Genomic DNA, 22,341 nt, shown 5'->3' with positions numbered 1-22,341 from the left:
GATTTTGAACCGTTAAGAATGACATGTTGTGTTCTTTCTTCTAGGAAATCCTGAATCCAATCACAAACCTGGTCCGATATTCCGTAAGCTCGTATTTTTTTCACTAAACGTAAGTGCGGAACCGTATCAAATGCCTTCCTGAAGTCCAGGAATACGGCATCAATCTGCTCGCCAGTGTCTACGGCACTGTGAATTTCTTGGGCAAATAGGGCGAGCTGAATTTCACATGATCTCTGTTTGCGGAATCCATGTTGGTTATGATGAAGGAGATTTGTATTATCTAAGAACGTCATAATACGAGAACACAAAACATGTTCCATTATTCTACAACAGATTGACGTAAGCGAAATAGGCCTATAATTATTCGCATCTGATTTATGACCCTTCTTGAAAATGGGAACGACCTGCGCTTTCTTCCAGTCGCTAGGTACTTTACGTTCTTCCAGCGATCTACGATAAATTGCTGATAAAAAGGGGGCAAGTTCTTTAGCATAATCACTGTAGAATCTTAAGGGTATCTCGTCTGGTCCGGATGCTTTTCCGCTACTAAGTGATAGCAGTTGTTTTTCAATTCCGATATCGTTTATTTCAATATTTTCCATTTTGGCGTCCGTGCGACGGCTGAAGTCAGGGACCGTGTTACGATTTTCCGCAGTGAAACAGTTTCGGAACACTGAATTCAGTATTTCTGCCTTTCTTCGGTCGTCCTCTGTTTCGGTGCCATCGTGGTCAACGAGTGACTGAATAGGGGATTTAGATCCGCTTACCGATTTTACATATGACCAAAACTTTTTAGGGTTCTTGTTTAGATTGTTTGTCTATGTTTTATGTTCGAATTCGTTGAATACTTCTCTCATTGCTCTCTTTACGCTCTTTTTCGCTTCGTTCAGCTTTTATTAAGTTTCCGTACCAGAAGTTGTCATTGTAAACTGTTAAAAAAAGGTGAAACCCATTGGTATGACCGAAATAGAGCTACCAAACAATGGTAAATCAATAAATAATACAGCTGTCATATACCAGAAACAATTTCGTCTTCGAGCGACTATCACGCGCGCCCGGGTTCCCGGGTTCGATTCCCGGCGGGGTCAGGGATTTTCTCTACCTCGTGATGACTGGGTGTTGTGTGATGTCCTTAGGTTAGTTAGGTTTAAGTAGTTCTCAGTTCTAGGGGACTGATGGCCATAGATGTTAAGTCCCATAGTGCTCAGAGCCATTTGAACCATTTTTGACTATCACGAGTACGACAATGATCCAGTTTTTGCATCCTGTTTTGGCAGAACACCAGAATATTCAGAACTATAAACAACAGTATGACATTATGACCATAATCATTTCAGTCCATCAAATACCTGTCAGATGGAAAAATTCGGGACGAATGTTTTAAAGAAGATGGGAAACTTGCACTGCAGAAATATATTTCAGTCAAATACGAAATCTTCTCAAAGCCCTTTCCAGCCAGCTCCAAGCCAAAAAACCTCGGCCAACGCCCAGTGTCGCAATCGGAACGACAAACAAGCAAAAAGCCAACACTGTGGGAAACAGAACGAGCCATGAAGATATTGCCGAAATCGAAAACTCGGCGACATGATTTCAGTGAGGAGAAGACATCGCGTCATTCTAACAGTAGAGCTTACTTACTCAAGAGAGAGTAAATGTCTCACAAGAACATCTGTCAGCCTGCTGATATGACAGAGAGCAACAAACAGAAGTTTTGAATGCCATTCCTGCAAAATAGGTGGGCGGTGAAGACAGTTGATGAGGCCGGAAAAGCAGGCCACAAACAGTCATTTCCGGCCAGGTATAACGTCATTACCTCAGGTGAGCAGTAACAAATAATGAAGCTTCCGGATCCTCGGCATATTGAACTCGTAATACACCAGCTATGACGCTGCGGCCGTCATGTGCTGCTACCATTTTCGAAGTTGACTTACACCTTCGAGACTGTTACCTGTTTGGTATCATGTTCTCTGTCGCTGTCAGCTGCCGACCACTCAACGACTCCTCGGAAGACTTGCAGACAGCAAACTTCCGTATCCGGCTTGCTAAGGCGAACTGATGGGGTTTGGTACACCGTCGACCTGTCACTGCATTCCCAGCCTTCCTTGGCGATAGGGCTGTTGTTCAATTCCACATCATGTAAAGCTGCTGACAGATTACCTGAGCATACCCGTTTGATGTCTATGAGAGTGCTCTGGTAATATGGAATCGCCATCCTGGGCAGCAATGCGTCTTGTGTCGTCTACGCCGGCAGCTAGCAAGGCCTGGCGCTAGCCCGTCACCGTGTTTACATGAACCAGATACCACTGGACTAAGTTTTCACTGATTACTGAGACAGCATCAACAAGTAAACCCGACGACACTAGAGATCTGTTATCAGGCCCATACAGAGTGTACACTGTATGACAAATAATACTGCGTTGTTGTAAAAAGTTATCCTTCAGCATAAAATGTGGTAGAAATGTGGTAGAATTTAAAAGTGATATGGACTCTGACTGGGAAGTTTCAAACCCTATTTATATATAATTAGGGAAAACACTAATAAATCTGACAAACTGCAGGGACGGATTCCTGATTGGAAATAGAGGGAAAAAGGTCCTATGAACATAATTATGTCCATAAATGCATTGTTGTCACGGTAGATGGCGCTGAATAAAGACAGCTTCTCTGATCACGTGTCGTGTGTACCTCGTGCGTCGCAGGCTGTGTGGTGGACACAGCGCATGTAAGCAGCAGAATGGTCCGGTGTTAATGTAGGGAACAAGTCGAGATGGTGCTTGTGTACGGCAAAACAGAAGGAAACGGTCGAGAAGCAGCAGAGCTGTACCAAAACAAGTAGGCTCATAAACACCAATCACATCAAACAGCATTCCAGGTTCCTTTTTGTCGTTTGTTTGATCATTAGACCTCGGATTTTAGGTAAAAACCTATTTTATTCCTCAGTAAATAGAGGCAATGGATGTTGTACATAAGCGAATTACGCCAATTTATGGTCGGAGACGCTAGTTTTATAGCAACTAAAAATACCTAATTTTAGGTGAGTACCGATTGTACCTACATTTTGAAGTCCAATTAAATAAGATTTTTTACGACTAACATTCTCTCGTGGTCTTCCCAGATATGAATTACGCAAATATTTTATTGAAAATTGTAATTTTATCGTACCTAAAACACCTAATTTGATGTTAGAACCTGACTCTATCTCATTTTTAAAAATCCTAAAAATACTTAACTTCAAGTTAGCACCGGACTGTATCTAATTTTTAAAAATCCAGTCAAATAAAATTTGTATGACGAAAAGTACTCTTCTGGTCTTCCCGGTTACTTAGAACACAGTAATTGAATGATAAGTGATTTGTTTGCATGCGTGAACACCAATCGCGAGTCATACGACCACAGCATACGCCAGGCTGTTCCAGCCCGCCCAGCTCCGCAGAGATTTGTCGTTCGCTGTGAACCGTCAAATGGGCCGGCAGGGCACGGAGGAGCCTTGTGATCCACCTCTGGTGCCTTCCTGTCCTGTCGGAACAGCCTGTTTAAAACACCTGCACTGTCTTCATTCGTTGTTCAGCGTGCTGCTCGGGCCTCGTGAAATATGTCACAGCGGCAGTGTATTTGGGAAAGTCAAGCATCCCGAAAGTAGCCAGCTCTAAATCATCTCTGATTCGTTAGTGGTTACAAGAATTTCCTGATTTCTCCACAGGCGGAAGAATTATTCACTGCAATGTGTGCAATAAAGATGTACGTAAAATGTTAACCTTTTATCTACTATGCCCTATAAGAGAACAGCGATGCCACTTTTTCTCGAGTTATCTTGGACCAGACACATGCGAATGCAAAGCTATTGTTTATAAACTCTTAATGTAGGTTAATTTTGCTAAGTAGACCTCGTATGTAATTTCTTCCACAAAGTATTTCTCATTTCTTTTTGTTTTATATACGTTCTGAACATTTAAGTCAGCATGTTGCAGGGATTAAACGCTGGGCAAATTAAAAAAAAATAGATCAAACTTGAAACAAACGTTTGTAACTAAACCAAATGCAGAAAACAAAACCGAATTTCACCTTAAACAGTGTCTAGCCATTTTGCAGCAAACATATCATTCAATGAAGCTGAAAACAGCCAGTTGAAAACTTTTCTAGAGAAATAATGTCACCGCAGCATTCCATCAGAATCCACACTGAGAATGAACTATTTAGATACTTTACATGAAAATTCGTTGAGCAGGATACGAGAAGACATAGACGATTCATACATGCGGATCTCTGTCGATGAGACAACTGACAGACAAGGCAGATATGTGGCTAATTTGATTGTACGAAAGTTAGCTCCTGACATTCGCTCTGAATCTCATCTGATCTGTAGCAAGAAGCTAAAAAAGACAAATCAAGAAACAATTGCTCACTTTATTAATAAAGCCCTCACATTACTTTTCCCCAATGGTCTACATGATTGCTGCTGTTCAATTGTTGAAAGTATTTTACCCAGCCCTGCTCCATGTCACATATCTATCCCATGCCATGAATCGTGTAGCTGAGGCGATACGTGTCAAATTTTCACATGTAAATAAGCTAGTTTGAATCACCAAACAGGTTTTCATTAAAGCACCTACAAGAATCCAATTATTTCGAGAGGAACTTCTCAACGTATCACTTCCACCAGAACCCGTACTTACTCCCTGGGAAACGTGGCTAATGGCTGTGGAATATTACAGCGAGCATTTGGAAGACATTAAGAGCATGGTTCTTAAACTGCGGGAGGAGACAGTGAGCATTACTTCAGCTAAAAAGCTTCTAAAGGACCCAGAAATTTCCTACGACATTGCATACATTAAATCTCATAGTGCATTTTTTGTCTCTACTATTAAAGCTCTAGAATGTTCATGGAAGCCAGTCTACATGCAACTTTGATTGATAGAAGAGGCGACAAAAAGTCAGCTTGGTTCTATTGGTATGGAAGTTAGTGAGAAATTAAAGTCAGTGCTAAAAAAAAACAAAAAAAAGCAGGACTGACCCACTCACCGGCCGCTGTGGCCCATGCGGTTCTAGGCGCTTCAGTCTGGAACCGCACTGCTGCTCCGATCACAGGTTCGAATCCTGCCTTGGGCATAGATGTGTGACATGTCCTTAGATTAGTTAGAGCTAAGTAGTTCTAAGTCTAGGGGACTGGTCACCTCAAATGTTAACACCCATAGTGCTTAGAACCATTTGATTTTGACCACCTTCGGCACAGTGGCTGACAGTAGGGGGACAACCTATGTACCAGCGCACGTTGCATTGTGCCAAATTTATTCCAGATGGCGGCATGTGGACTTGGCAACATCGTATGACGTCATCCACGATGGCGGCTTTTGGCGGGAAAATAGGTCAATTGTGCTATGTCCACTAACGTAACCTCAAGAAAAAATGATGGGAAGTTTGAATTTTGGCGGGAAAATAGTCGAATTGTGCTACGTCCACTAACCTAAGTCGCCAGAAGAAAAAAAATGGAGGGAAGTTTGAATTCCAACAGGATAATGCATGCAAAGACCGTACTTGTCTTTGTTATTATTATTCACAATCATTTATTATCATTCATTATCATTTATTATTATTTATTATCATTTATTATTATTTATTATCATTTATTATTATTATTGAGATGCCTCCACTAGAAATTCCCTGCAAATTCAAATTCCAACATGATAATGGCTGCAAAACCTAACTTTTGTTTATTATTCATTATGATTTATTAACATTCATTATCATTCATTATCATTTATTATCATTCATTATCATTTATTATTATAGGCCTACCTCCACTAGAAAATTGTGCCAAATTCAAATTCCAACACGATATTCTCTCGAAAACTGTACTTCTATGTATTATTATCATTTATTATTTATTCAAGATGTCCGACTTTCTCGGTGAGAAAGCCATTCTCCTTACATCCATAACAAAAATCTATCACAAGTTCAAATCCCCTACACCATAATTGATCACATGTACGGGCTCTCTTCGTCACTTATCTTTTTTCTCACTGGTAGCATATGATAATCGCGTCAAATAATAAACTGCACTTATAGTAACATAATTCACGTCCTTTGATTTTTGCAAAGGGGGAAGGGACTGAAGACTTTATTTCAAGCAGTACGGCCATCACTTGTTCTCTAACACAGTCAGCACACACATCTGTCACGTGAGGCGGCCGGTCACTAGCGCGGGGGGCGAGCCCAGCGATCGCTCCCACGTTGTAAACATGTTTTCGCTGTACACACTGGAACTTGTCGAGTTTGACGTCACAGCAGCAGCTTGTCCTCTCACCCCCTGCATTTGTCGCCTCCACACGTTTCCCGGCAAAATTGTCTGTCTTGGAGCTGAATTGCACAATGGTTGGCCGTTTCCCTGCAACACTTTCGGCACCATGTTCAAACCTGTCGATGCCGACCTCACACAGCCGTTCGCCACGTGTCCCTGTGCGAGCGAGAACGCAGTGCTACACTTTTGGCGGCAAAGTTTGCTCGACGGTGAAATCCGCCATGACTATATAACAGCACCTTTGGACGGCACTAGAACGCCTGCTAATTGATTCGCTCTCGTGCGCGCGCGTAGTAACTGTACAATCGCTGCGCCGCCGCCCCGCTTACGTCACACACCGTCCACACACGCGACGGACATAGCCTTCTGTAAATACATGGAAAATGACTCTTTATTTCAGATATTATGGTCATGCAGGTGTGTCCCAACTGACTTCTCCATGCTCACACAGCGAAACTCCAGAGCGCAGCTGACGTACGTGCGGCCGGCTGAGCCCGCTCCCTGGCCCGCTGACGTCAAGCACACCCCCACGGCTAGCGCGCCAGGTAGGCGGTGGCGAGCGGCGCCTGAGGGTCCCACCACAAACGGTCGCCAGCATCCGCGAGCTCTTAACGCCGGACACGATGGAACCTGTCGACCGCGTGCCGTACAAAGGATACGTTTGGCGCCAGAGTTTGACCGACAGTGGAATCCACCATGACCGTATAACAGCGAGTTTGCTCGTCACGAGAACGCTCGCTAATTCACTCTCACCACCCCAGCTATATTAAATAATTGAATTTACAATTTCATTTACGTATGCAAACGTGTTCAACTCCATAATATCAACTACTTTTCGAGGACCAGAACGCCACCTCCTCCTCCTAGGAACCAGCACCAAGTTGGAAATCTGCCAGTAAACAAAGCTCACTTGCTCTTCTGCCACCAACCTAAGAAAATTGTTTCAAACCAAGCCACCAGCACTCAACCTACTCCTACACGTTTCTGGTAAACGGGCTCACCCTGCACTTGGTCCATGGACCGAGGAACGAATTTACTTTTTTTAGGAATGGAGTATATATATCACACCGACATGTCCCACATCATACAGACCTGCAAAACACTCCTACATAACTCATTTATAATGTTCTAGACACACTCTTGCTAATTGTAAACAGTTAAAAACAACTCATAGCACAGCCTACAGACATGCGAACCACTCATAAATAATGCAAAACATTTACCTCCAAATAGCCAAACAACTGCAAATTTTCGGAAGTAATTTAAGTGTATATGCTGATGGAAGGAAGAACGACTGTACTTTATTTGTTTGCTACATACCTTTTACAAACTTTTACTTCTCATAGGTTTCGATATGTAAGGCTGACATAAGGCACTTTCTGAACTTCAGTAGCGCACTACACTTGGCAACACAGCCACACCCATCAAGATATTCATTCCATTCATAACCTGTAACTCCTCTACAGATAAATTTTTCCAGTTATTTGTCTACTCACTCACATTCTAACCAGATTGCCGTTATTGCGCAAAAACTGCTCAGACTGCGCTGTGCTGCTCGGGGAAGTAAGGAAGGGCTGCACTCTATTTATTTGGAGCCCTTTTATATGGTTGTGGAGTATATTTGTCACCAAACACCCTCACTGATCCGACTGTGGTCATCTGACACAGGCCACAAACACGTAAACAACTTCTAATATCACCACATAATAGCAAACAGCTCTTAAATAATGCAGTACACAATATCAGCAAACGAGCTCTGTACTCTTAACCTCTGCAAATAAAGTACCGCACAGTGCACAGACATGCTCACAAAATAGTGCAACAGACACGCCCAAACACCACCAGCTGCCAAACCGACCAAAAGTCTCTGCTCGGCCTCCCCCAAACATGACCTCAACAGAGACGCATTCGCACCTATCACCGGAGAAGTTGATAACGCCTATGCGCCTTAGATTACACTGCAAGGCATGCCGCGTGCGCGTGCGGTTGGCAGGGAAGGGGATTCCAGAGTCTGCAGCCAAGTTCATCTTCCGAGCGCTCGTGACAGCCAACACATGTGAAAGCTGCAATGTTCTTCTCATGTATACCGCCGGCGTCTATACTCAGAATAGCTCATAGCTCATTGATACACTAGATTAATGCGGCCGGGAAAACATTTACTACTCGCTTGCAACCGAGATGGTGATGGAAAAACCAAATCACTCTGATCTGCGCTGCAGGCGCGTGTAATCATTGAGAACACTATTTACTTCTTTCGAACAACTTCTTAAACCGTACAGTGTATCTATCACAAAACACCAATCCCAGATGTGCCCTGGACCATGTTGCACAGCCCACAGACACACACCCAATCATAATTTCAGTACACACTATAGCAAATTGCTACTGAATAGTACATCACACATATGTGTAGATACGCCCAGTACTCGTAAACTCCTAATAACGCATAGCAGAGCCTGCAGATCCGCTTGCAAAATAATTCAGCAGACGTGCGCAGGTACCCCCACTCTGCACTCTGCCCACCGGATCGTGAAGTCACCCATCCGTCTGATTTCAGACCTCGCACAGCCCCTGCTCGGCTTCTGCAAGCGTGAGTTGGTGCGGTCAACGCGCTCATCAGCGGTCAAAGCACACACATACGTCCTTTCAGGACCGCAATCCCGAGCGACGACCACTGAACGCGGGTGAAAGTAAACTTTATATCAACATAGCATAATTCCAAAGCGCAGCCTCCATACGCTAGACACATCATAGAAGCACGTGTCTTTACCTCCTATGACACTGATGCACACTGTACATTGCTCCTGACAAGACATTACACGGCTCTTTAACTAAACGTAACTACACATCCCTGCTCTCACGTCGTTGCGTGACCAGCCATCTAAAAACCTTCTCAAAATTATTCCTACCTTACAACTTTTTTTAAAAATAATATCTAATTTACACCTCTCACTGCACCTAACCTCACACCTGTCCCACCATCAACATACGCAAACGTCCTCAACCCTAACGTGACACTCATATATCACCCCACAAACCATGCCCATCAAACAATTTACCATTCTCATCCCCTCTTTTCGAATTACAAACGTAGCCTCTATCTAAACACCAAAAAACTTATCTTTCTCGCACTTTCAACAGTAAAATTAATTTTACACACACCCAGAAATACAAAACCCAATTAAAGATTCAAATTTTTATACAAAGCATCAAGCACATATGACGAGGTTCAAAACCTGGTCCCTGATCTCTGCAATTTAAGTCAGAGAAAGACATACACTCCTGGAAATTGAAATAAGAACACCGTGAATTCATTGTCCCAGGAGGGGGAAACTTTATTGACACATTCCTGGGGTCAGATACATCACATGATCACACTGACAGAACCACAGGCACATAGACACAGGCAACAGAGCATGCACAATGTCGGCACTAGTACAGTATATATCCACCTTTTGCAGCAATGCTGGCTGCTATTCTCCCATGGAGACGATCGTAGAGATGCTGGATGTAGTCCTGTGGAACGGCTTGCCATGCCATTTCCACCTGGCGCCTCAGTTGGACCAGCGTTCGTGCTGGACGTGCAGACCGCGTGAGACGACGCTTCATCCAGTCCCAAACATGCTCAATGGGGGACACATCCGGAGATCTTGCTGGCCAGGATAGTTGACTTACACCTTCTAGAGCACGTTGGGTGGCACGGGATACATGCGGACGTGCATTGTCCTGTTGGAACAGCAAGTTCCCTTGCCGGTCTAGGAATGGTAGAACGATGGGTTCGATGACGGTTTGGATGTACCGTGCACTATTCAGTGTCCCCTCGACGATCACCAGTGGTGTACGGCCAGTGTAGGAGATCGCTCCCCACACCATGATGCCGGGTGTTGGCCCTGTGTGCCTCGGTCGTATGCAGTCCTGATTGTGGCGCTCACCAGCACGGCGCCAAACACGCATACGACCATCATTGGCACCAAGGCAGAAGCGACTCTCATCGCTGAAGACGACACGTCTCCATTCGTCCCTCCATTCACGCCTGTCGCGACACCACTGGAGGCGGGCTGCACGATGTTGGGGCGTGAGCGGAAGACGGCCTAACGGTGTGCGGGACCGTAGCCCAGCTTCATGGAGACGGTTGCGAATGGTCCTCGCCGATACCCCAGGAGCAACAGTGTCCCTAATTTGCTGGGAAGTGGCGGTGCGGTCCCCTACGGCACTGCGTAGGATCCTACGGTCTTGGCGTGCATCCGTGCGTCGCTGCGGTCCGGTCCCAGGTCGACAGGCACGTGCACCTTCCGCCGACCACTGGCGACAACATCGATGTACTGTGGAGACCTCACGCCCCACGTGTTGAGCAATTCGGCGGTACGTCCACCCGGCCTTCCGCATGCCCACTATACGCCCTCGCTCAAAGTCCGTCGACTGCACATACGGTTCACGTCGCGGCATGCTACCAGTGTTAAAGACTGCGATGGAGCTCCGTATGCCACGGCAAACTGGCTGACACTGACGGCGGCGGTGCACAAATGCTGCGCAGCTAGCGCCATTCGACGGCCAACACCGCGGTTCCTGGTGTGTCCGCTGTGCCGTGCGTGTGATCATTGCTTGTACAGCCCTCTCGCAGCGTCAGGAGCAAGTATGGTGGGTCTGACACACCGGTGTCAATGTGTTCTTTTTTCCATTTCCAGGAGTGTATCTATTACCTTCTGCAAACCGTCTATAAACAGAACGATCCCAGTTACTACAACAGGACCTTGTTTTGACCATTCGCCAGAATTGCGTGCAATGTTGTACGCCTCAAACTAGGTACAAGTACGAGGTGCATTCAAGTTCTAAGGCCTCCGATTGTTTTTCTCCTGACTGGAAAGAGATAGAAACATGTGCATTGTTTTAAAATGAGGCCACGTTCATTGTCAATACATCCCAGAGATGGCAGCACCGTACAGCAGATGGAATTTTACCGCCAGCGGCGAGAATGAGAACTGTTTTAAATACTTAAAATGGCGACGTGTTCCTTACTTGAACAGTGTGCAATCATTCGTTTTCTGAATTTGCATGGTGTGAAACCAATTGAAATTCATCGACAGTTGAAGGAGACATGTGGTGATGGAGTTATGAATGTGTCGAAAGTGCGTTCATGGGTGCGACAGTTTAATGAAGGCAGAACATCGTCTGACAACAAACCGAAACAACCTCGGGCTCACACAAGCCGGTCTGACGACATGATCGAGAAAGTGGAGAGAATTGTTTTGGGGGATCGTCGAATGACTGTTGAACAGATCGCCTCCAGAGTTGGCATTTCTGTGGGTTCTGTGCACACAATCCTGCATGACGACCTGAAAATGCGAAAAGTGTCATCCAGGCGGGTGCCATGAATGCTGACGGACGACCACATGGCTGCCCGTGTGGCATGTTGTCAAGCAATGTTGACGCGCAACGACAGAATGAATGGGACTTTCTTTTCGTCGGTTGTGACAATGGATGAGACCTGGATGCCATTTTTCAATCCAGAAACAAAGTGCCAGTCAGCTCAATGGAAGCACACAGATTCACCGCCACCAAAAAAATTTCGGGTAACCGCCAGTGCTGAAAAAATGATGGTGTCCATGTTCTGGGACAGCGAGGGCGTAATCCTTACCCATTGCGTTCCAAGGGCACTATGGTAACAGGTGCATCCTACGAAAATGTTTTGAAGAACAAATTCCTTCCTGCACTGCAACAAAAACGTCCGGGAAGGGCTGCGCGTGTGCTGTTTCACCAAACAACGCACCCGCACATCGAGCTAACGTTACGCAACAGTTTCTTCGTGATAACAACTTTGAAGTGATTCCTCATGCTCCCTACTCACCTGACCTGGCTCCTAGTGACTTTTGGCTTTTTCCAACAATGAAAGACACTCTCCGTGGCCGCACATTCACCAGCCGTGCTGCTATTGCCTCAGCGATTTTCCAGTGGTCAAAACAGACTCCTAAAGAAGCCTTCGCCGCTGCCATGGAATCATGGCGTCAGCGTTGTGAAAAATGTGTACGTCTACAGGGCGTTTATGTCGAGAAGTAACGCCATTTTCATCGGTTTCGGGTGAGTAGTTAATTAGAAAAAAAATCGGAGGCCTTAGAACTTGAATGTACCTCGTACAGTCACGAAGGCACCAATGCGATCCACCTCCAGCGCCGACAAACAGAATTCACAATACTCCTCCCGAATAACTCAGAGTGCAACCATCCAAGAATTCCTAACAGCTCACCAAATCCAACACCTCAAACTACAAATGCCTATATGAACAAGATCATATTAAATATACACACACGCTGCAGAGAGCCCTTTAAAGTTTGATCATCCATACTCGAAGCGAATGAGAAGCTGCCTCTGGCCCTTGGTCAAACAGTGTTTTCTAACACGCTTTTGCACACTGCCGAGCATTTCGTCTTTCTGCCGCGACTTCGAAGTCATTGTCTGATTCTAAACAGACCTTAACATGGACTGATGATGCACAGTCTCTCACAGGAAACTATATCTTACACCATATAAATCATATTTTTACAGTCGATAGCATAACATTGAATGATTTTAAATGAAGGACACCCACAACACAAGGAAAATAGAAGAGCCTGCTGGCATTGTAGCCTCTTCCCTCGAAAGTGATTGAGCACCTCTACATTTAAACTCATATGTCGCAGTGACCGAATACTTTGTAACTCTGTATTCAATTTCTAGTGATTGGTCATTTTTGCACACAAGTAGAGAACCACCGGTTTCGGTGCTAGCAACCCTGGAAGTTGCGGTCCATCAACCAAAATTTCTCCCCCAACTCAGGCAAGCATTGTCAGTCAATCATTATGTCGTACCCAATGCACAGATGCGATGGATAAGACACCATCGATCTACTGTAATATTATCCATCACAGCTGATATCGCGAAAAATTGTACAGTAAGTCCAACACTGGCCAATCATGTGATAGCTTGTTCTCTTAATTTCAGTATCATAGCTAAACCATACGTCCTCTACTTTGCAAGTATCATTGCGATCATTCATAGATGACTGCTCAACACGTCCATTCACACTTAATTCTCGAACACATAAAGACAATAAAATTATACCAGACAACACTATACATATTTCTAAGACCTCGCGCATAGTACACGATCAATCTCACTGCGTGTGGCGGTCACAGAGCTATCTAGTCCTCTTACGTTAAAAGACCATCCTCACCTCGGCATTGACCTACCTACCCCACAACATCACTACCCAATTATTCCTCAACCGAGCAGATGAATACAGCTACACTCCACCTCTCTTGACTGAATAGAGCTTTCCTAGTCCTAATCCATCCAAGTGCACCACATTTATCGAAATGTAACCAAGTCTTGAAGCTTAGCACACCATATCGATCTATAGTAACAGATCTCAAAGTGCCTTAATTTAATAGCATACAGTTAAGAAGAACAAGAACGGAGCGATATTTATACACAACGTAGTTTGATAGATTTGTAAGCAAATCATCCAATCTATCATGTGTAAAGTATTGTTCTAGAGTCCATGATCGGTGCATCGAAGGTTCCGGTAGGAGAGAGAGAGAGAGAGAGAGAGAGAGAGAGAGAGAGAGAGAACATAAACACACACACAGTCCTAAGACTAGAACGTTCAGTACTTAAAAACGGGCAATAACCTTAGATGACTTACTTTTCCGTCCTGTCAGACATACATCCTTCTCCCCGGTCACCTTACGCTGAGCTATCTCTACCCCAATCGTAAAACTTTTCCTTTCTATGATACGAGCCCAATATAGCCCTGCGGACACGTCTAGTGCCCAATGATCACACCGGATCACGAGTCAGAAATAATACTATTACTGCATCAGGTCTATATAAAAAATGATAGTTATTAGCAGCCGGTACATCCTACAAGCAAACAGATACGTATAACAGCAGCCTCCAACATGTGAAAATTAGAAGTCATCCCGTCACCGACTCTGTAAACACCCGTCTGTCGGGTGTGTACACAATGATTACAGCCCCTCACAAATACCCACAGCTAACTTAGACGCTGAAGTCTCGATTTTACACCAAGTATGCGACAGGGTGGGGATCGCGTAAATCAATGCGCATTTAGAGGAATGTGTCAACCTTCATCACAAATGAGAGGGAAGTCCTCTGATGACCGATGGGTTCACTGTTAACGATCGCAAGTAGACAGCGCTTTAAACCAGATACCAAACACGTAGCCGCATATGACTAGAACGCTGGCTATATCACTTGAATAAAGCATCCAAATAGAATACTGGAAAAAAAATCTACCTTCAACATCTTGTCCTTCTCTAGAATAAATGAGTCAACGTTTGAATCGTACCTAGTTGCAGCTCTGACTCAATCGATCATCCCGTACAAATGGTTCAAATGGCTCTGAGCACTATGCGACTTAACTTCTGAGGTCATCAGTCGCCTAGAGCTTAGAACTAATTAAACGTAACCAACCTAAGGACATCACACACATCCATGCCCGAGGCAGGATTCGAACCTGCGACCGTAGCGGTCGCCCGGCTCCAGACCGTATCGCCTAGAACCGCACGGCCACTCCGCCCAGCGATCATCCCGTACACCCTCTGTTATGATTTAACACAGATGTGACTAAGTGTAGACGTGAATGATTCTCTGTCCTCCTGAAAAGCATCAAATACAGTATTCAACTCGCGTACATCACTGCTACCTCGGTAGACATACACTATAATACGAACTCAACGAGAAAAAATTGACTGCCTTCCTTATTCGGCTCGCTTCGAAGTCATCGTTTTTCTGCATTCCACTTGCTGCCGCATACTTGACTCCATGTACAAATTCCCCCATGCGAACCAGAAGATAAGCAAGTACGTCCTAATTTTCACCACATTTGGGTCTATATTAGGTTAGTTTATATCTATGCGCTAATCAGTTTTCGCATTTCTTTCGATTTTATGACAGATCCATCCATGCGACCGCGACATAAGTTATCGTTCTGTGTTCTAAAATTGTCTCTAAATGTAACCAAGGCGTATCCAGTCACCTCCACATTCAAAGAGCGCTTGCTCTGTTTGCTGCATCTCTTTGCACACGCAGGCCTCGCGGAAGGCTCCCAGGAACGGCGGTACAGTAGGGTTAACGTTCGAATGTGGTTCCGCCGCGAGTTGTATGGATAGCGGTGTTCAGATGCGGATCCACAATACGCCGCGTACGGGGTTTGAATCTTTAATTGGGTTTTGTATTTCTGGATGTGTGTAAAATTAATTTTACTGTTGAAAGTGCGAGAAAGATGAGTTGATTGGTGTTTAGATAGAGGCTACGTTTGTAATTCGAAAACACGGGATGAGAATGGTAAATTGATTGATGGGCATGGTTTGTGGGGTGATATATGAGTGTCAAGATAGGATTGAGGACGTTTGCGTATGTTGATGGTGGGATGGGTGTGAGGTTAGGTGCGGTGAGAAGTGTAAATTAAATCTTATTTAAAAAAAAAGTTGTAAAGTGGGAATAATATTGAGAAGGCTTTCAGATGGTTGGTCACGCAACGAGGCGAGAGCAGGGATGTGTAGTTATGTTTAGTTAAAGAGCTGTGTAGTGTCTTGTAAGGAGAATTGTGCAGTGTGCTACAGTGTCATAGGAGGTAAAGACATGTGCTTCTATGATGTGTCTAGCGTATGGAGGCTGCGCTTTGAAATTATGCTACGTTTATATAAAGTTGACTTTCACCCGCGTTCGGTGGTGTGCTTTGACCGCTGACGAGCGCGTTGACCGCAGCAACTCACGCTTGCAGAAGCCGAGCAGGGGCTGTGGGAGGTCTGAAATCAGACAGATGGGTGACTTCACGATCCAGTGGGCAGGGTGCGGAGTGGGGGTACTTGCGCACGTCTGCTGAGTTATTTTGCGAGCGGATCTGCAGGCTCCGCTATGCGTTATTAGGACAGTTTACGAATAATGAGCGTATCTACACATCTGTGTGATGTATTATTTAGTAGCAGTTTGCTATAGTATGTACTGAAATTATGATTGGGTGTGTGTCTGTGGGCTGTGCAACATGGTCCAGGGCACATCTGGGATTGGTGTTTTGTGATAGATACACTGTACGGTTAAAGAAGTTGTTCGAAAGAAATAAATAGTGTTCTCAATGATTACACGCGCCTGGAGCGCAGATCAGAGTGATTTGGTTTTTCTATCACCATGGGTAGATCACATAACTAATGAGGAAGTATTGAATAGGATTGGGGAGAAGAGAAGTTTGTGGCACAACTTGACCAGAGGAAAGGATCGGTTGGTAGGACATGTTCTGAGGCACCAAGGGATCACCAATTTAGTATTGGAGGGCAGCGTGGAGGGTAAAAATCGTAGAGGGAGACCAAGAGATGAATACACTAAGCAGATTCAGAAGGATGTAGGTTGCAGTAGGTACTGGGAGATGAAAAAGCTTGCACAGGATAGAGTAGCATGGAGAGCTTCATCAAACCAGTCTCAGGACTGAAGACCACAACAACATCACCATCTCGGTTGCAAGCGAGTAGTAAATGTTTTCCCGGCCGCATTAATCTAGTGTATCAACGAGCTATGAGCTATTCTGAGTATAGACGCCGGCGGTATACATGAGAAGAACATTGCAGCTTTCACATGTGTTTGCTGTCACGAGCGCTCGGAAGATGAACTTGGCTGGAGACTCTGGAATCCCCTTCCCTGCCAACCGCACGCGCGCGCGGCATGCCTTGGAGTGTAATCTAAGGCGCATAGGCGATATCAATTTCTCCGGTGATAGGTGCGATTGCGTCTGTGTTGAGGTCATGTTTGGGGGAGGCCGAGCAGAGACTTTTGGTCGGTTTGGCAGCTGGTGGTGTTTGGGCGCGTCTGTTGCACTATTTTGTGAGCATGTCTGTGCACTGTGCGGTACTTTATTTGCAGAGGTTAAGAGTACAGAGCTCGTCTGCTGATATTGTGTACTGCATTATTTAAGAGCTGTTTGCTATTGTGTGGTGATATTAGAAGTTGTTTACGTGTTTGTGGCCTGTGTCAGATGACCACAGTCGGATCAGTGAGGGTGTTTTGTGACAAATATACTCCACAACCAAATAAAAGGGCTCCAAATAAATAGAGTGCAGCCCTTCCTTACTTCCCCGAGCAGCACAGCGCAGTCTGAGCAGTTTTTGCGCAATAACGGCAATCTGGTTAGAATGTGAGTGAGTAGACAAATAACTGGAAAAATTTATTTGTAGAGGAGTTACAGGTCTGGAATGGAATGAATATCTTGATGGGTGAGGTTGTGTTGCCAAGTGTAGTGCACTACTGGAGTTCAGAAACTGCCTTATGTCAGCCTTACATATCGAAACCTATGAGAAGTAAAAGTTTGAAAAAGGTATGTAGCAAATAAATAAAGTACAGTCGTTCTTCCTTCCATCAGCATATACACTTAAATTATTTCCGAAAATTTGCAGTTGTTTGGCTATCTGGAGGTAAATGTTTTGCATTATTTATGAGTGGTTCGCATGTCTGTAGGCTGTGCTATGAGTTGTTTTTAACTGTTTACAATTAGCAAGAGTGTGTCTAGAACATTATAAATGAGTTATGTAGGAGTGTTTTGCAGGTCTGTATGATGTGGGACATGTCGGTGTGATATATATACTCCATTCCTAAAAAAAGTAAATTCGTTCCTCGGTCCATGGACCAAGTGCAGGGTGAGCCCGTTTACCAGAAACGTGTAGGAGTAGGTTGAGTGCTGGTGGCTTGGTTTGAAACAATTTTCTTAGGTTGGTGGCAGAAGAGCAAGTGAGCTTTGTTTACTGGCAGATTTCCAACTTGGTGCTGGTTCCTAGGAGGAGGAGGTGGCGTTCTGGTCCTCGAAAAGTAGTTGATATTATGGAGTTGAACACGTTTGCATACGTAAATGAAATTGTAAATTCAATTATTTAATATAGCTGGGGTGGTGAGAGTGAATTAGCGAGCGTTCTCGTGACGAGCAAACTCGCTGTTATACGGTCATGGTGGATTCCTCTGTCGGTCAAACTCTGGCGCCAAACGTATCCTTTGTACGGCACGCGGTCGACAGGTTCCATCGTGTCCGGCGTTAAGAGCTCGCGGATGCTGGCGACCGTTTGTGGTGGGACCCTCAGGCGCCGCTCGCCACCGCCTACCTGGCGCGCTAGCCGTGGGGGTGTGCTTGACGTCAGCGGGCCAGGGAGCGGGCTCAGCCGGCCGCACGTACGTCAGCTGCGCTCTGGAGTTTCGCTGTGTGAGCATGGAGAAGTCAGTTGGGACACACCTGCATGACCATAATATCTGAAATAAAGAGTCATTTTCCATGTATTTTCAGAAGGCTATGTCCGTCGCGTGTATGGACGGTGTGTGACGTAAGCGGGGCGGCGGCGCAGCGATTGTACAGTTACTACGCGCGCGCACGAGAGCGTATCAATTAGCAGGCGTTCTAGTGCCGTCCAAAGGTGCTGTTATATAGTCATGGTGGATTTCACCGTCGAGCAAACTTTGCCGCCAAAAGTGTAGCACTGCGTTCTCGCTCGCACAGGGACACGTGGCGAACGGCTGTGTGAGGTCGGCATCGACAGGTTTGAACATGGTGCCGAAAGTGTTGCAGGGAAACGGCCAACCATTGTGCAATTCAGCTCCAAGACAGACAATTTTGCCGGGAAACGTGTGGAGGCGACAAATGCAGGGGGTGAGAGGACAAGCTGCTGCTGTGACGTCAAACTCGACAAGTTCCAGTGTGTACAGCGAAAACATGTTTACAACGTGGGAGCGATCGCTGGGCTCGCCCCCCGCGCTAGTGACCGGCCGCCTCACGTGACAGGCGTAGGCAGTGTCTCTGCAAGCTGGCCAGGGGGTGGCGAGGATTTGAACTAATTCAGTTGGAGCGCGGATTTCGTGGTGACTGCACTGCGATATCAAAGATGTGTGTGCTGACTGTGTTAGAGAACAAGTGATAGCCGTACTGCTTGAAATAAAGTCTTCAGTCCCTTCCCCCTTTGCAAAAATCAAAGGACCTGAATTAAGTTACTATAAGTGCAGTTTATTATTTGACGCGATTATCATATGCTACCAGTGAGAAAAAAGATAAGTGACGGAGAAAGCTCGTACACGTGATTAATTATGGTGTAGGGGATTTGAACTTGTGATAGATTTTTGTTGTGGATGTAAGAAGAATGGCTTTCTCACCGAGAAAATCGGACATCTTGAACAAATAATAAATGGTAATAATACATAGAAGTACAGTTTTCGAGAGAATAACGTGTTGAAATTTGAATTTTGCGCAATTTTCTTGTGGAGGTAGGCCTATAATAATAAATGATAATGAATGATAATAAATGATAATGAATGATAATAAATGATAATGAATGATAATGAATGTTAATAAATGATGATGAATAATAAACAAAAGTTAGGTTTTGCAGCTATTATCGTGTTGGAATGGGAATTTGGAGGGAATTTCTAGTGGAGGCAGCTCAATAATAATAAATAATAATAAATGATAATAAATGATAATGAATGATAATAAATAATAACGAATGATAATAAATGACAATGAATGATAATGAATTTTAACAAATGATAATGAATGGTAATGAATAATAAACAGAAGTAAGGTTATGCACCCATTATCATGTTGGAATTGGAATTTGGAGGGAATTCTCTAGTGGAGGCAGTTCAATAATAATAAATAATAATAAATGATAATAAATAATAATAAATGACAATGAATGTTAATAAATGAGAATGAATAATAATAATAAAGACAAGTACGGTCTTTGCAAGCATTATCCTGTTGGAATTCAAACTTCCCGCCACTTTTTTTCTTCTGGAGGCTTAGGTTAATGGACGTAGCAAAATTCGACTATTTTCCCACCAAAATTCAAACTTCCCACCATTTTTTTTAGGTTAGGTTAGTGGACATAGCACAATTGACCTATTTTCCCACCAAAAGCCGCCATCTTTGATGACGTTATGCGATGTTGCCAAGCCTACATGCCGCCATCTTGGATGACGTCATCGCCGCCATCTTGAATAAATTTGGCAACAATGCAACGTGCACTGGTACATGGGTTGTCCCCCTACTGCTGACATCCTATCAGATAAATCAACAGAACATGAGTGTGCAGTCCCTTTGCGCCTAATACCGTCATTTAAATATTCTCCAGTGGCATCTGTTGACGTGGGACACTCATTCTTGGCATATAAGATGCTATTAACAGACAAGAGATGTAGTTGTTCAACGGAAAATCTGAAGAAGGTGTTATTTATTATCTGTGATTGTTATTATAATAAAATGTAAATTTTTGTTCCCGTGTTCCTCTTTCTAGACATTAAAATGTCAGATTTTGGTCACCTATTTTCTGGTTTTTATAATTTATTTTTGTAAGTAATAGGACCTATTTTAGGTACTTAATTTTAGATTTTTAAAACCTAAAAGTCCGCGGTCTAGTGATCATGGGCTCTTTCAGGCAGACGAACGTGCAGGAAGGCGGCGCACTGTGCATACAACAGGTCTATAGGGCCGAGTTCTACAGGATACTGAGACGAACCCTAGTACAAGCTCCAGGCCAGAGGCCCACCAACATGGTATAAGTCAAATTACAATTATGTGTATCCTGCATGACAACCGCTACTATCCCTATCACCTGCGATCCCATGGAGACCACTTGGAATTTTTTTTTTTACGTGGATAGGATGTAGCTCTGTACTGTGTTCCCTGACGATTTGTTGTCGTTGCACATGCACAGTCCATTTCCCGACACATGTGCGTAGTATCTTTTTTTCTCCATTTCCAGTTAGAAATATGCCCTTGCAGTTTGTCGGTTTTATTAATGTTCACCCTCTATACATATTCATTACACATAGGTCTTGAAATCACCTGACATTCTTTAACTGCTCTGAAGATATACAACACTATATAATTGCTGTATTATTATTATTATTATTATTAGTCATATTTCTTGCAAAATGTACACTTTTCACCACGGTAACCGAACATAAAAATTAATAATGAATAAAATTCTTCAGACTATGTGACAGCATTGTCAGTATGACAAATTTTATGTACCGACAATTTGGTCAAATAACCTGAAGAATTTCATTGATTGTGATAATGACCACAGAATTCTATACTTATATGAAATAGATTATAGGCATAAATTCTGTCACATAATAACAGCACCCAAAGAATACAAAAACAAGTAAACTGAAAAAGCAGATTTACACTTTTATTGATTTTGTTCTACATGATCCTGTTCAACCCTTCATTGCTAGCGTCTGCAACTATATTTACTAAATTACTCATCAACTTCTGTCATTAGTATTCTGATTTAATTTATTTTTCTACCGAATAATTAAACTTTAAACATTTATCCATGGAACTGATTGAATCAGATGGTGTGTATACTGTCTCTAGTTTGTCAGCAATTAACTCCTCTGCTGACATCTTGGTGTCATCGAACATTTTCGAAAATTGCCGTTTACTTGGAGTAGGATAAGGAGTATCCTGAGTAGCTGGTGGCAGCGATGATTGTTCTGTAACTAACTGAACGATATATCCACCACTCATGTTGGTTTCTGCTATTGGTTCATAAATAGGTGGTCCTTGCGGTGACAGCTGCCTTGAACTATAGCGAAGCAGTATTTTCTTAGTCTTATTACAAGCGTGTAAATAGCAAACAATAATGAAGTTCACTACAGTATATTAACTAAATAAAACTGTTATCGCTACGAAAATGTCGACTATACTTATGCTTTTTAAAGGTTGCTAAAGTAGTCCTTACATTACAGGTAACTTTTCTGAGACACTTTGTAAAATTGAAACGAATTCCTACTTGTCACAATATTTTAATTGTACATTCTACTAATATAGTGCCTACATAGTTCAATTTTTGCATTAAGCAAATACTTACAATACTTGTGACATGAGTTTCGTCAGTGCTTATTGCTGATGAGTATCCACGGAACACTAAACTGACGTCTTTTCTCTGTACAAAATTATCAGCCAGGAACAACGATTTCTGGTGGTACCACAAATTTGAAGATCATCTGATATCACA

The sequence above is a fragment of the Schistocerca serialis genome, chromosome 3 (assembly GCF_023864345.2).
Source record: "Schistocerca serialis cubense isolate TAMUIC-IGC-003099 chromosome 3, iqSchSeri2.2, whole genome shotgun sequence".
NCBI classification, from domain to species: domain Eukaryota; kingdom Metazoa; phylum Arthropoda; class Insecta; order Orthoptera; family Acrididae; genus Schistocerca; species Schistocerca serialis.
Note: the sequence above shows the minus strand (reverse complement) of the source record.